At 36.2% G+C, this 16456-nt stretch overlaps 1 long non-coding RNA gene across 1 annotated transcript in view; it reads left to right on the top strand.

Annotated features, from left to right (window-relative positions):
- The window catches only part of LOC148109767 (uncharacterized), a 123476-nt gene that overhangs the window by 90505 nt on the left and 16515 nt on the right, over positions 1 to 16456 (top strand). The window lies entirely within an intron of this gene.

Raw genomic sequence — 16456 nt, 5'->3', positions numbered from 1 at the left:
CGGTAGATTTCGTTTACTTGTTGCAGTAACAGCAATGCTCAGGCTCGTATCCATCACCCTCTTGTAGGTGAGAAAATGGAGGCCCAGGAAGGTTAAGTGATTCATTTAAAGTCACACAGTGGTCATTATTTTAAAGGCAAGCTCCAGCTGTAGGCTCTGCCTCCCAATATGGAGAAAAGCCTTCCTGGAAAAGACAATGGTTTGCTTACTTTATGAGAAACACTTACCATAATACAAGTTCTGTTTATCTCCTTGAGCACGTAACTATTTCAAATACTCTTTTAATTGGATGTGGCCATTTGACGGAGTTCTGGTGAGCGGAATCTGAAAGACTTTTTAGAACTAGCTTCTGAAATAGAGTAGCCTCTGAAGCATGGCCCTCCATATCCTTATCATTCTGGGGCTGGTGGAAATCCAGGCAACCACAAAGAGAATTTTGAAAGCCACACGTTGTGGGGCGCCTAGGTGGCTCAGTCGTTAAGCATCTGCCTTCGGCTCAGGGCGTGATCCCAGCATTCTGGGATTGAGCCCCACATCAGGCTCCTCCGCTGGGAGCCTGCTTCTGCCTCTCCCACTCCCCCTGCTTACGTTCCCTCTCTCGCTGGCTGTCTCTCTCTCTCTGTCAAAAGGAAGGAAGGAAGGAAGGAAGGAAGGAAGGAAGGAAGGAAGGAAGGAAGGAAGGAAGGAAGGAAGGAAGGAAGACACATGTTGAAAATGGCAGCACTTCTGTCATCTTGGGCTCCTCAATGACTGTGGAGAAGGTTCTCACCACTAGCCTATTTTGTTGCCCATTGCTGTTATGTAAACATGAAATGTTGATTTTGTTTGAGCCATCATATTTTTGGATGTCTAATTTTTTGTACCATGTATCCTATTTCAATTCCCTGTTTTGAGGTTTGTTTTGTTTTTAAGATTTTATGAAGAGAGAACATGAGAGGGGGAAGGAACAGAGGGGAGGGGGAAGCAGACTCCTCCCTGAGCGCAGAATCCAATGCAGGGCTGGATTCCAGGACCCTGAGACCATGACCTGAGAGGAAACCAAGAGTGGTTTGTTTGACTGAGCCACTCTGGCACTACCTACTCCCCCCCCCCCCCCCGTTTTGAGTTTTAACTGTTGCAGTTCACTGGTTTCTGCTGTCAGGGCCTCAGTTGCCTGGTGGACACATCTGTAATGTGTTCCCCCCCATGGCCATCCTGACAAGCTGCTGAGTGACTCAAGCTTCTATCTTTGGGATGGTGCAGGCTGCCACGAACACAGTCCAGTGGGGGCCATGTGTCAACATTTCCCTCAATTCCTTGAATAGCTGAAAGGAAAGATTCTGATCTTTCAGGCAAATTACAGTCATTTTATGGCACTGGGAGGTCGGGGGACTAAGACGCAAGCTATTCTAGTGTCATGAGGAGAGCTTAATCTTGATGAGGAATAGAATTATGTATTGAGTGAAGGAAACACTTTTTTTTTTTCTTCTCAGCTTCGGAACATTATTAAGCTGTATACAAACACATACACTTAGAATCATAGTAAAATTTTAGAGCCATGGAATATTTACAATATCATGTATATGACAGATGACACATAGTACATTACTTAACAGTTTAGTAAATTATGGATAGAGTCTCAGATTGATGCTTTCAAGCGATCACATCAATGCAATCAAACCTTTCTTTAACAGCCCTTTATCTGGAGATTTTTTATTTTTATTCTGAAAGGTGTTGTTTTCTACACACCTTTTAGAAGGTGGAAATAAATTTAGGTTGTAACACTTTTTGACAGCCATTTGAACACGTTCTGTCTTTTGGCTGTATTTTCTAGATTCCTGCTGTTCCTTACAGAATATGGCTACCTCATAAAAGGATATTTCCAAGAACCCATTTGCTAAATGAATAAAATATTTTTAAGGTATATTTCACAAAGTTCTTAGTAATTTCCCTACTGTTTTGGTGTCTCAATGAAAGGACTGGCTATGTCAATAAATCCTTAGTCCCTGGGAAATAACAAGTACATAGTCATAGGCATTGCTTAAATTGAAACCTGTCAGGAGCCTTTTTTTGTAGATTACTTAAAGTGTGTTTACTTATTTTTATGTTCATTTTTTTTCTTTAAATCATACTGCCTCTGCAACTTTTTTATTTTAAAAATATTTTTGTTTTTCTTTCTCACAATATCCGGAGTTATCAAATTATTTACAGATGTTTAATAGATATTTATTTAAAAAGATTTATGAGGATTGCCAGGGTGGCTCACCCTGTTAAGCATCTGCCTTCAGCTCAGGTCATGATAACAGGATCCTGAGATCAAGCCCTGTATTGGGCTTCCTGCTCAGCAGGGGAGTCTGCTTCTCTCTTTCCTTCTGTCCCCCCCCCTTACCCCCGCTCATGCTCTCTCTCTTGCTCATTCTCTCCCAAGTAAAAATAAACAAAATCTTAAAAAAAAAAAAAGATTTACAAAACTTTCCAATAGTATTACAGATCCTGTTTTAGGAACTAGAGATAAAGAATGAGAATAGGAAAAAAAAAATTGGTACCATTGAAACCAATATTGGTTCACAATATTGTGAAAGTAACAACTCAGATTATCAGGCAAAATCAATGGAAAATTATTGAACACCATCATATAAAACAGAGATCAGTAAACTTTTACTGTAAAATGGTGACTAGTAAATATTTTAGGCTTTGTGGGTCATATACTTTTCATCGCAACTATTTAACTCTGCCATTGGAATATGAAAACAGCCATAAGCAATGATGAATCAATGAATGTGGCTGTGTTATAATAAAACATTTCTTGCAAGAACGGACACAGGACACACTGGCTCATGGCTGTGTTTTCTGAGTCCTTGATATAAGGAAAAACACAGTAAACAACACAGTAAAAACATAGCAAAAAACACAGTAGCATGATTCCTGGTAAGAGGAGTGAAAGAGTAGAGGGTAATGTTAAGCTTTCATTTCCTGATTGTTGACTCTGCTAAACACTGCAATATTTACACATTTTTAAAATAATTGAATTCTAGTTGACATACAATGCTATATTAGTTTCAGGTGTACAACATAGTGATCTGACAATTCTATATGCAATCCTCACCATGATGAGTGTAGTTACCATCTGTCATCATACAACCTTTACAATATTGTTGGCTATATTCCTTTTCCTGTAGTTTTTTTCATGACTTATTTATAACTAAAAGTGTGTACCTCTTAATCTCTTTCAACTATTATGGCCATCAATCACCGACTTCCCATGTGGCAGCTACCAATTTGTTCTTTGTATTTGAGTCTATTTCTGATTATGGTTTTTGCTTTTTTTTCTTAGATTCCACATACAAGTGAAATCATAGGGTATTTATCATTCTCTGACTCATTTCACTTAGCCTAATATTCTTTAGATCTGTCCATGTTGCTGCGAATGGCGAGTTCATGTTTTTTGATGGATGAGTAGTATTCCATTGTATCTCTCTGTGTGTGTGTGTGTGTGTGTGCGTGCACATGCACGCACACACACAATATCACATCTTCATCCATTTATTTATTGATGGATATTTGGGTAGCTTCCATATATTGGCTACTGTGAGCAAAGTTACAATCAACATAGGGATGCATATATCTTTTAGAATTAGTGTTTTCATTTTATACATATAAATACCCAGGACTGAAATTACTGCATTGTATGGTATCTCTATTAATTTTTTTTTGAAGAACCTCCATACTGTTTTCCATAGTGACTGAGGCAATTTATGTTTTAATTACTATAGCTTTGTAGTGTGTTTTCTAATCTGAGATTCTGATACCTCTGATTTTGTTCTTCAAGATTGTGTTGGTTAATTGGGGTTTTTGTGGTTCCATATAAATCTTAGGATTATTCTAGTTTTGTGAAAAATACTGTTGGTATCTTGACAGGGATTGCCTCAGATCTGTAGATTGCTTTTGGTCATATAGACATTTTAACAATAGTGTTTCAGTTTGTGAGCATGATACATTTTCCATTGGTTTGTGCTTTCTTCAATTTCTTTCATCAGTGTCTTATAGTCTTCAGAGCGTAGGCCTTTCACCTCCTTGGTTAAGTTTATTCCTAGATATCTTATTATTTATGGTACAATTGTAAATGGGATTGATTTCTTAATTTTTCTTTGTTTTAGTATACAGGAAAACAATTTCTGTGTATCAGCTTGTATCCTGAACCTTTACTGAATTCACTTATTAGTTCTAATAGATTTTTGGTGGAGTCTCTAAGGGTTTTTTGTGTATAGTATGCCATTTATCATATGAATTACTTATATTTATTAATTTATTATTAATGTGGTCTGATTACTCTGGCTAAGACTTTGAGCACTGTTGAATAAAAATAAGAGTGAACATCCTTGTCTTGTTCCTGATCTTAGAGAAAAAGCTCTGTTTTTCACCATTATGATGATAGGAGTAGGTTTGTCATATGTGGACCTTATTATGTTGAAGTATAAACCAACTTTGTTTTTGTTTTTTTTTCCATGAACAGAAGTTGAATTTTGTCAAATGCTTTTTCTATATCTGTTGATCATATTGTTTTTATCTTCCATTTTTTTAACTATTATGTATAATGCTGAGTGATTTGAGGGATATTTAACCATCCTTACATCCTTGGAATAAGCCCACTTGATCATAGAGAATGATCCTTTTAATGTATTGTTCAATTTGATTTACTAATTTTTTTGAGACTTTTTGCATTTGTATTCATTGGGAATATTGACCTGTAGTTTTCTTTTTTTTGTAATGTGTTTACCAGGTTTTGGTATTAGAAAAATGTTGGCCTCATAGAATGAATTTGAAAGTTTTTCTTCCTCTCCTATTTTTTGGAAAAGTTTGAAAAGAATAGGTATTAACTCTTATATGTTTGGTTGAATTTACCTGTGAAGCCATGTGGTCCCGAACTTTTGTTTCTTGGTAGGTTTTGTTATTGATTCAATTTCATTAGTAGTAATTGGTCTACTCAGATTTTCTATTTCTTCCTGATCAAGTTATAAAAATAGTGTGTTTCTAAGATTTTATGCATTTCTTCTAGGTTGTCCAATTTGTTGGCATGTAATTTTTCATAGTAGTCTCTTATAATCCTTTGTATTTCTATGGTGTTGGTTGTTACTTTTATTTCTGATTTTATTAGATTTTTCTCTTTTTTTTCTTATTGAGTCTGGCTAAAGGTTTATCAGTTTTTATCTTTTCAGAGAACCAGCTCTTGGTTTCATTGATCTTTTCTATTGATTTTTTTTTTTTTTTTTTTTTTTTTTTTTTTTTTAGTCTCTACTTCATTTATTTCTGCTCTGATCTTTATTATGTCCTTTGCTCTACTAACTTTGGGCTTTGTTCTTTCTCTGTTTCTTTTGGTGTAAGATTAGGTTGTGATTTTTCTTGTTTCTTGAGGTAAACCTGAATCTCTATAAACTTCCCTATTAGAAATGTTTTTACTATATCCTACAAATTTTGGATGATTGGTTTTCCATTTTCATTTGTCTCCAGGTGTTTTTTGTTTTCTGTTGTGTTTTTTTAAAATTTACTCTTTGATTTGCTCTTGGACCTGTTGATTGTTTGGTAGTGTGTTGTTTTGCCTCAGTATGTTTGTGTTTTATCTAGTTTTTTTCTTGTAATTTTTTTCTAGCTTCATGCAGTTGTAGTAAAAAAGATGCTTAAATTTATTGAGACTTGTTTTGTGACCTAAAATGGGATCTATCCTGGAGAATGATCCATGTGCACTTGAAGAGAATGTGGTTTCTACGGGTTGGAGATGAAGTATTTGTGTATATCTGTTAAGTCCACCTGGTCTCATGTGTCATTCAAAGTCACTCATTATTTCATTTTGTCTGGATGATCTATCCATTGATATAAGTGGCGTGTGAAAGTCCCCTACAGTTATATTCCCTTTATGTGTGTTAATATTTTTTCATATATTTAGATTCTCTAGTGCGGGGTGCCTAGATCTTTCAATTGTTACATCTTCTTGTTGAATTGATCCCTTTATCATTATGTAATACTATACATTTATCTCTTGGTCCAGTGCTTGTTTTAAAGTCTATTTTGTCTGATATAAATAATAGTACCCCAGCTTTCTTTTTTATTCCTTTTTCATAAAATATCCTTCCCCATCCAAGCCCTTTAACTTTGTGTCTTTCTGTCTGAAGTGACTCTGTTGTAGACAGCATATAGTGGCTTTTGTTTTTTTTATCCATTCACTCACCCAAGGTCTTTTGATTGGGACATTTATACCATTTAAATTTAAGCTAATTATTGATATCTACTTATTGCAATAATGTTGTTCGGTTGGTTTTTCTTAGGTCTTCTCTGTTCCTTTCTTCTTTTGCTCTGTTGTGATGTATGAGTCTTTTTAGTGTCGTGTTTGAATTCCTTTCTCTCTCTCTCTCTCTCTCTATTGTTATTTAAGCTAATTATTGATATCTACTTATTGCAATAATGTTGTTCGGTTGGTTTTTCTTAGGTCTTCTCTGTTCCTTTCTTCTTTTGCTCTGTTGTGATGTATGAGTCTTTTTAGTGTCGTGTTTGAATTCCTTTCTCTCTCTCTCTCTCTATTGTTATATCCATTAGAGGTTTTTGGTTTGTGGTTACTATGAGGTTCTTCTATAACATCCTAAGTATGTAGCAGTCTATATTTAGTTAATGGTTACTGAAGTTGGAACACACTGTAAAAGCATTATATTTTTACTCAGCCCCCCATTATATATATATGATGTCATATTTTACATCATTTTATTTCGTGAGTCCCTTATTTTTTTAGATGTAAATAATTTTACTACTTTTGTCATTTAACCTTCAACAAAATTTGTAGGTGATTGTACTGATCTACTATCTTTACTCTGTTACCTTTTACTTGCGATTTTTTTCTCCTTTCATACTTCTAATTATGGCCTGTTCTTTTCCAGCTTAAATACCCTTTACATTTCCTATAAGGTTGGCTTATTTGTGATAAACTCCTTCAACTTTTGTTTGGAGAATTCTTTATCTCTCCATTTGTAAATAATCTTGCTGGGGACAGCATTCTTGGTTGTCTTTTGCTGTTGCATTTACCTTTCAGCACTCTGATTTTATCATGCCACTCCTTTCTGGTCTGCACTGTTTCTGCTGAAAAATTGGCTATTGACCTTATGGGGTTTTCCTTGTACATAAATAGGTGCTTTTATTTTGCTCCTTTTGAAATTTTCTCTACCACTATTTTTTTTGGTCATTTTTATTTATTGTGTGTCTTGATGTGGACCTCTTTGGGCTCATCTTTTTTGGGGCTGTCTGTACTTTCTGGATCTGGATGTCTGTTTCCTTCTTCAGGTTCAGGAACTTTCTGCCCCATTTCTATCTTTTCTCCTTCTGGGACCACAAAGTTCAGATGTTATTAAAGCTTGATGATGTCCCAGAGAGCCTTTAACCTATCTTCTTCTTCTTCTTCTTCTTTTTTTTTTTTTTTTTTTCCTGTTTGCTCTTCAGCTTGGGGTTTTCTGTTATCTTGTCTTCATCTTAATGAATCATCTAATCTGCTATTGGTTTTCTCTGTGGATTTTTTTTTCATTTTGGTGATTGTATTCTTCAATTTTCATTGGTTCTTTTTTATAATTTCACTGAAGTTCTCACAGAGTTCACCCACTCTTCTCTCAAGTCTGGTGAGTCTATTTATGATCATTACTTTAAACTCTTTATCAGGCAGGTTGTTTATCTCTGTCTTGTTTAGTTGTTTTTTGTTTGTTTGCTTGTTTGTTTTTCTGAAATTGTGTCTTGTTCTTCTGTTTGGAGCATATTTCTCTGTATCCTCACCTTGTTTGACTTTCTATGTTTGTTTTTATGCAGTAAGAACAGCTGCTTCCCCCAATCTTGAAGGAAATAAATAGCCTTCTCTTCTGGGTAAACTGCATGTGCCTGACATTTTGGGATGGCTGGCCATGTAGCAAGCATGGGCTGGGAGTCTTGGGGTGCAATTCATAGAGAATGCTCTGGTAGAATGACTGGAGCTTAAGCAGACATAGGCCAGCAAATTTCCAGGGCCCTCCATATAGGGAATACCTTGGTGGGATTGCTAGAGCTGAAGTGGGCATGGGTTGGGTGGTTAGTCCTATGGTGTTCCACATGTGAGGAAGGCTAGCAGGATAGTTGGAGCTGAAGCAAATACAGGTCAGGGTGTTTTTGCATTCAGTTGCCTTAGTAGCTGGCCGGGGCTATAGTAGGTGCTATCCATGGGTGTCCCAGTATGTGCTGTGCTGGACCCACCTTGATGGGACAGCTGGACCTAGGGTGGACATGAGTGGGGAGCTGAGGGAATGGCTAAGAGCCTCTGGCTTCCTGAGGTGGCAGGCTGGCTAGGGTGCCTGGATCTTGCTTCTGTGCTATCAAGGTAAATAGTGGTGCTTGCAGTCCCTTTTACTCCAGAGAGCATTCCAGCTGATCCCCTACCATTTGGCAGAGAGTTATTTCCTATATATTCTAGTTGCCCTTTTAAAGCATGACTTTTTTTCCTGTGCCCCAGGGTGGCCACATCTGCTCCCAGTCTCTCAATATCATCCCTCTCCATTGTAGTTTGTAGTATTGGGCAGTGTTCCTATTGTTACGATGTCTCTGTCCCTCCTGCCATTCCCTGTATGGTTCCTCTATGTTGTACAGAAGTTGTTTAGTCAGTTTTCTATTCTTCAGGAACAATCACTCTATATGTAGGTATAGATTTGGTGTGTCTGCAGAGAAGGCGAGTTCAGGGTCTTTCTACATTGCCCTCTTGAACCCCTCCTTCTTGACACATCTATTCTTAAAGTCCACTGAAAATCACCTCCAAACAAATGCTCTGTAACCCAATCTCATGTATTAATACTCAGACCCTCAAAGGTATTACCTTTGCTGCTCAAATAATGGGGACCAATTGATAGAGGAAATAATTTCCATAAATCATCAGGCTTTTGAGTTTGTTGTATAACTTTGTGGTTAGTTCAATTAGAGGACACCTCGATCATCAATTCTGTTCACATCTGGATTTATCAATTTCATAATCTTCATATTACCAATTATGATTTTGACTCCAGGTACTCTGAAAGGGCTATTTGCACTTATAAAAATACCCAAATAAGCTATTTATTGATTCTAGGTCAACAGCATTATTTATACAAAGTAATAAAAGCCAGTTTGCTTCCTCTCTAGGGTTTTTAATGATACTGTTAAATCACTAGAGTACTAAACTCATAGTTTGTGCTCTAGGGTCATATGATATAGAAGGCAGCTTTATAATCTATTATCTAATAATCTTATATGCTTGCATATTAATCATCATTGCATGGATTACAAAGCTAATATTTTGACCATTTATTTATATGTACTTTGTGAATACCCAAAGCATTCTAATAAGTCTCTGAACTTCTCATATTTCACATATACCAAATTAAATTGAAGCGGTCTAATTGTTGGCTAGATACACCATGCTGTTGGATACAGATACAACTCCTTAGCTTTCTGTCATCATTTGTTTTTTTTTTAAATAATTTTATTTTGTTATGTTATTCGCCATACAGTACATCCTTAGTTTTTGATGTAGTGTTCCATGATTCATTATTTGTGTATAACACCCAGTGCTCCATGCAATATGTGCCCTCCTTAATACCCATCACTGGCCTATCCCAATCCCCCACCCCCTTCCCCTCTGAAGCCTTCAGTCTGTTTCCCAGAGGCCATAGTCTCTCATGGTTCATTCCCTCTTCTGTTTACTCCCCCTTCATTCTTCCCTTCCTTCTCCTACCAATCTCTCTGCTATTTCTTATGTTCCATAAATGAGTGAAACCATACGATAATTGACTTTCTCTGCTTGACTTATTTCACTGAGCATAATCTCCTCCAGTCCCATCCATGTTGTTGCAAATGTTGGGTAATCATTCTTTCTGATGGCTGAGTAATATTCCATTGTATATATGGACCACATCTTCTTTATCCATTTGTCTGTTGATGGGTATCTCGGCTCCTTCCACAATTTAGCTATTGTGGACAATGCTGCTATGAACATTGGGGTGTATATGGCCCTTCTCTTCACTACATCTGTATCTTTGGGGTAAATACCAAGTAGTGCAATTGCTGGGTCATAAGGTAGCTCAATTTTTAACTTTTTAAGGGACTGCCACACTGTTTTCCAAAGTGACTGTACCAACTTGCATTCCAACCAACAATGTAAGAGGGATCCCCTTCTTCCACATCCTCTCCAACAATTGTTGTTTCTTGCGTTCTCAATTTTTGCCATTCTAACTGGTGTAAGGTGGTATCTCAATGTGATTTTGAATTGAATTTCCCTGATGGCTAATGATTTTGAACATTTTTTCATGTGTCTGTTAGCCATTTGTATGTCCTCATTGGAAAAGTGTCTGCTCATATCTCCTGCCCATTTTTTGATTTGATTATTCAATTCTCGTGTATTGAGTTTGAGAAGTTTTTTGTAGATCTTGGATACTAGTCTTTTATCCGTAGTGTCATTTGCAAATATCTTCTTCCAATCCATGAGCTGCCTTAGTTTTTTTTGACTGTTTCCTTGGCTGTGCAGAAGCTTTTTATCTTGATGAAGTCCCACAAGTTCATTTTCTCTTTGGTTTCTCTTGCCTTTGGAGATGTGTCATGAAAAAGGTTGCTGTGGCTGATGTCGTAGAGGTTGCTGCCTATGTTCTCCTCTATGATTTTGATGGATTCCTGTCTCACATTGAGGTCTTTCATCCATTTGGAGTTGATCTTTGTGTATGGTGTGAGAGAGTAGTCAAGTTTCATTCTTTTGCACGTAGTTGTCCAATTTTCCCAGCACCATTTATTAAAGAGACTGTCTTTTTTCCATTGGATGTTTTTTCCTGTACTGTATGGCGACTAACATGACATAATAAAATTATTAAAAAATAAACAAACAAATGATGACAGAAAGCTAAAAAGTTGTATCTGTATTCAGTTGCCCAAAGGGCCAAGGGTCCATTTCTGGGTTCTCTATTCTTTTCCATTGGTCTATGTGTCTGTTTTTTGTGCCAGTACCATGCTGTCTTTGTGATCAGAGCTTTGTAGTATAGCTTCAAATCTGGCAACGTGATGCCCCCAGCTTTGTTTTTCCTTTTCAACAATTCCTTGGCAATTCAGGGCCTTTTCTGATTCCACACCAATTTAAGGACTATTTGTTCCAGTTCTTTGAAAAATGTCATTGGTATTTTGATCGGGATGGCATTGAAAGTGTAGAATGCTCTGGGTAGTATAGACATTTTAACTGTGTTTTCGATCCACGAGCATGGAATACTTTTCCATTTTTTTGTGTCTTCCACAATGTCTTTCAAGAGTGATTTGTAGTTTCTAGAATATAGATCCTTTATGTTTCTGGTTAATTCTGAGATACCGTATGATTTTTGGTGCTATTGTAAATGGAATCGATTCCCTAATTTCTCTTTCTTCAGTCTCATTGTTCGTGTATAGAAATGCAGCTGATTTCTGAGCATTGATTTTTGTATCCCACCACATTACTGAATTGCTCTATAAGTTCTAGTAATTTGGGAGGGGAGTCTTTTGGGTTTTCTGTATAGAGTATTATGTCATCTGCGAAGAGAGACAGTTTGACTTCTTCTTTGCCAATTTGGATACCTTTTATCCCTTTTTGTTGTCTGATTGCTGTTGCAAGGACTTCTAGTACTATGTTGAATAATAACAGTGAGAGTGGACATCCTTGTTGTGTTCCTGATCTTATGTGAAAGGCTTTCAGCTTTTCCCCATTGAGAATGATATTCGCCGTAGGCTTTTCATAGATGGTTTTTATGAAATTGAGGAATGTACCCTCTATCCCTACACTCTGAAGGGTTTTAATCAGGAAAGGATGCTGTATTTTGTCAAATGCTTTTTCTGCATCAATTGAGAGGATCATATGGTTCTTGACTCTTTTCTTGTTGATATGATCTATCACACTGATTGATTTGCGAATGTTGAACCACCCTTGCATCCCAGGGATGAATCCCACTTGGTCATGATGGATAATCCTTTTAATGTACTGTTGGATCCTATTAGCTAGGATCTTGTTGAGAATTTTGGCGTCCATATTCATCAGGGATATCAGTCTGTAATTCTCCTTTTTGGTGGGGTCTTTGCCTGGTTTGAGGATCAATGTAATACTGGCCTCATAGAATGAGTTTGGTAGTTTTCCTTCTGTTTCTATTTTTTGAAACACGTTCAGGAAAATAGGTATTATTTCTTCTTTGAATGTTTGGTAGAATTCCCTGGGGAATCCGTCAGGCCCTGGACTCTTGTTTTTGGGGAGGTTTTTGATCACTGCTTCAATCTCTTCATAATTAATCAGTCTGTTTAAAAAATAAATTTCTTCCTGTTTCAGTCTTGGTATTTTATAGGTTTCCAGGAAGGCATCCATTTCTTCCAGGTTGTTTAATTTATTAGCATAAGCTGTTGATAAAAGTTTCTGATGATCCTTCCTCTTTCATTGGTGTTGGTCGTGATCTCTCCCTTTTCATTCATAATTTTATTAATTTGGGTCCTTTCTCTATTCTTTGGATAAGTCTGACCAGTCTGTCATCATTTCTTAGAATTGAAACTGACACACTTTTTGATGTTTAGCTTTCTAATTATACTTGCCTCCCATGGGGCTTTTCTTGATTACTATTTCTCAAATGACTGTGACTTTGATTCTCCTATGAATCCTTTAATTCTTTAATTTCTTTTGAAACTTGTCATATTTTGACTTCTATGGCAACCTCCCATTGCAGTTGATGGTAGTACTATACAGGTAGGGATTCTTCTTCTTTTTTTCCCCCACGCCATTGAATTTGAATTGAATTGAAATGAATTTTTATTTCAACTCTGATCAGTTAACACATATGATAAAATTGGTTTCTAGTGTAGAATTTAGTAACTTGTATATAACATCCAGTGCTCAATATAACAAGTGCCCTTCTTAATACCTATCACCTGTTTAGCCCATCCCCTCCATGCACGTCCCTCCATGAACTCTCATTTTGTTCTCTATCATAAAGAGTCTCTTATGGGAATGGCCGGGTGGCTCAGTCAGTTAAGTGGCTGCTTTCGGCTCCGGTCATGATCCTTGGGTCCTGGGATTGATTTCCACCCACACTGGGCTCCCTGCTCAGTGAAGAGCCTGCTTTTCCTCTCTCCATCCCCTGCTCATGCTCTCTCTCTTGCTCTTACTCTTTCTGATAAATAAAATCCTTAAAAAAAAAAAAAGTCTCTTATGGTTTGGGGCACCTGGGTGGCTCAGTCAATTGTTTCTCATGGAAGTAGGGTTCACAATTCTGTTATACATGTAGCCTGGAACTGAATATTATGTACGTGGGTGATAAATAATGGGGGTCAGTTTCCTCACTTTTGGAATATAAATTACAGATGAATAAGGGAAGAAGTTAGAATAATAAGTGTGATTATAGGTTAGAGTTGGCAAAACAATATGAACCATGTTTATAAATACAGATGGTTATATATAAAAGTATTTTTATATATATGTATACATGGGTAAGTATGAACAAATGTAAATCCTTGTTTTGCTAGCTGAAATAGTATGAAAATAGATTAGCAGATAGTCTAAAAATAGCTAGCAAAACAGTCCTCTGGATAACAAGGAGGACACCTAACATAAGGATCTTGATTTCTAATACTGTTCTCCAATTAAAAAAAAAAAAAAGCAAAACAGAGATCCTTGGAAAAATGCCTCATTGTAGAACTGTGGCAAAAAAATGAAGTAGATAAATCAAAGTATCTTGTAGTGCCAAAAAGTGTTAAAAAAAAAAAAACTAACTGATGGGAGTATGTTAAAAAAATATGAGTCATTGTTCAGAGCTGGAAAAATTGATGCAACAAAATAAAGTAGTTTTGGTTTATAACCTAAATTATAAAATAATAGATCTAAGAGTCCATACTAATATAAAAAATTAAATAAGGAAAGATGAACCTCTGAAGCAGACAGATTCCCCATAATTTCTGCAAATACTCTGCCCTAAAAGATGGGGCATGATTTCTCATTTCTTGTAGTCTTCATACAGATTTTCAATCTGTGAAAGAATGTCTTTATTTTTATAAAATTTCCAGCTACAGTTGTGACAAATATTTCATCTTTTTATTGACTTTCCTTCCCGAATAAAGTTTAACATATTCTTTGATCTTTGACTGTACCTGCATATTTATTACATTGTTTTGTTTTCAAATTTTTTACCCTTTTAAAAAATTTTTTTTTCTATTGATCCATCTTGAAGTTTGTTCTTTCTATCTGTTCTCATACCCATCCAATAAGCTATTAATTCCAGACCTTTTATTTTAAATTCTAGGATCTATTCTATTCCCTTTTTGGAATTTATGTCTTTCACAAAGGTCTTTATTTTTAAACTAATTTTTCTATGTTTCTTCTATTTTCTTAATGTTGACCAAGAAGATGTTGTAAAGCAATCAAAAGTGTTTATTTGGAATATTAGGGATTGCAATCTGGGAGGCACAGAGTTGACCAAAATTGAAAGTATTCTCAAAATTGCAAGCAGGGAGTGCAGGCTTATAAATCAAAAACCACCGGTGCCTGGGTGGCTCAGTTGGTTAAGCGTCTGCCTTCCTTCTGCTTATGTCATGATCCCAGGGTCCTGGGATGGAGTCCTGCATCAGGCTCCCTGCTCGGTGGGGGTCTGCTTCTGCTTCTCCCTCTACCCTTGCCCCCTGCCTGTGATATCTCTTTCACTCTCTCAAATAAATAAATAAAATCTTAAAAAAAATAAAGCAAAACCCACAAATTTTCATAACTTGTTTTGAAAGAGTTATGATTGGTGCTGACATAGCTAAATTACCTAATAAACGATTGGCTATTTAGCTAACAGATGTTACATTATCCCTGTTTCAGTCCAAAATACAAAGATACGTTTCAGGAGGTAGTTGAGATGCAATTGACAAAAATCACGAGTTCATGCTGTTGCAAAAATTGAAACAGGAGACTTGAATATTCCTCACTTCCTCAATGTCCTCCAGATTCTATTTTGAATAACTCTCTTAGCAACGTTTACTTCACTTTTATAATCTCCCTTCGCATTTACCATGAGCATTATGTAATAATACTTAGTTCATGTAGAAAAATTAGTAATCTTGTCTGCTAAATCTATTATCTCTATGACCTCTGAGACTTTTTTTTATGGTGATTGAACATTTCATTTCCCTGTCTCCTGACTCTTTACATGTCGTGAATTTTATGCAAAAGCCTGTGTTTAAAAAGTAGATTCTTTAATAATTTTATCTTCTCTCAGAACAAATTTCAACTTCACTTTTATATGAAAATCTGGTCAGAAGCTTATCATTTCACTCCAGACAGTATTTGTGTAGTGTCAGGGCTGGATTACAGCTTTCTCTGGACATGGTACATCTCTGATTTCTAAGGTCTCAAACATAAGACTTCTTGGGTGTTTGTTCCATTTCTCACAGATCTGTGTTTTAATGACTCTACAGTTGCAAGAGATATCACTCTGCATTTTAAGTCAGCTTTTTAGAGGGTTCTGCCAGAAATACTTCTGGGCTTCACTAGCAGTATTGTTATAATTTTTGTTGACTTTTTAAAAAAAATTTATTTTTGTTGACTTCTGCAACAGACATCACAGACGTCTCTGTTTTCCTTTCCTTTTTTTTTTTTTTTTTTTTTAATTTTCTCCTTTTCTACCTTTCTTAGTCAATGCCCAGACTCTGAAAATGTGCTTAGGGAAGAAAGTGCACCATATTCTCAGCTCACCTATGAAAGGTTCTCCACTCACTGAAGTTTTAGTTCATCTAGTTTTCTTTGTATTTACAGCTCTCTGATATCTTTTAAAATTAGATTTTCTTTTATCTACATTACCTATTTGCTGTGATGAGATTGATGATCTGCCATTACCTGTCTTTTGTACTGGGAAGTAGAAGAGGATAATGCTATTACATCGTGTTTCACTTCCTCATGATTGTAGAAGTTACTCTTTAAAAACATAAAATGATCATACAAGTAGTGTATTATAGCTGAAAAGAATGTAGAAAAAAATTAAATTGATTGGGTTAAGGGCTGAAATAACAGCATCCCCTTCTTCATTTGCTCTCTGATTCTATGATGTTCGGTAAATGCTTGTGTTTTTTTCTTTTTTTCTTTCCTTTCTTTCTTTTCTTCTTTCTTCTCCCTCCCTCCCCAACCCAGCTGATGGGTAGTGCCTTCTCACTATCTTTTAGAGCACCGGCAGGAGTTTTTACGTTAGAAAAAAAAAAATCAGACTTTGTTTAGTCCTACTGAGAGAGAGGTTCAATTACACAGAGAAATATTATTTTTATTGCCAAGTTGTTCATAAAGTGGACTTACCTTCTACAACTTCCATATAAAATGGTTATAGCATCTTAGCCCCATATCTGCAGATAAGAGGACTTAATCCTTTTCTTAAGCCAGTTTATTTGGTGTGTAAGTAGACATACAATTAATTATTGATTTCTGGTCTGTGCCAAAATTTGT

The sequence above is a fragment of the Ursus americanus genome, chromosome 6 (genome assembly GCF_024610735.1).
Source record: "Ursus americanus isolate L20-20 chromosome 6, mUrsAme1.1.p, whole genome shotgun sequence".
NCBI lineage: Eukaryota > Metazoa > Chordata > Mammalia > Carnivora > Ursidae > Ursus > Ursus americanus.
The sequence above is the reverse complement of the archived record's forward strand: the minus strand, read 5'-3'. Positions and strand labels throughout refer to the sequence as shown.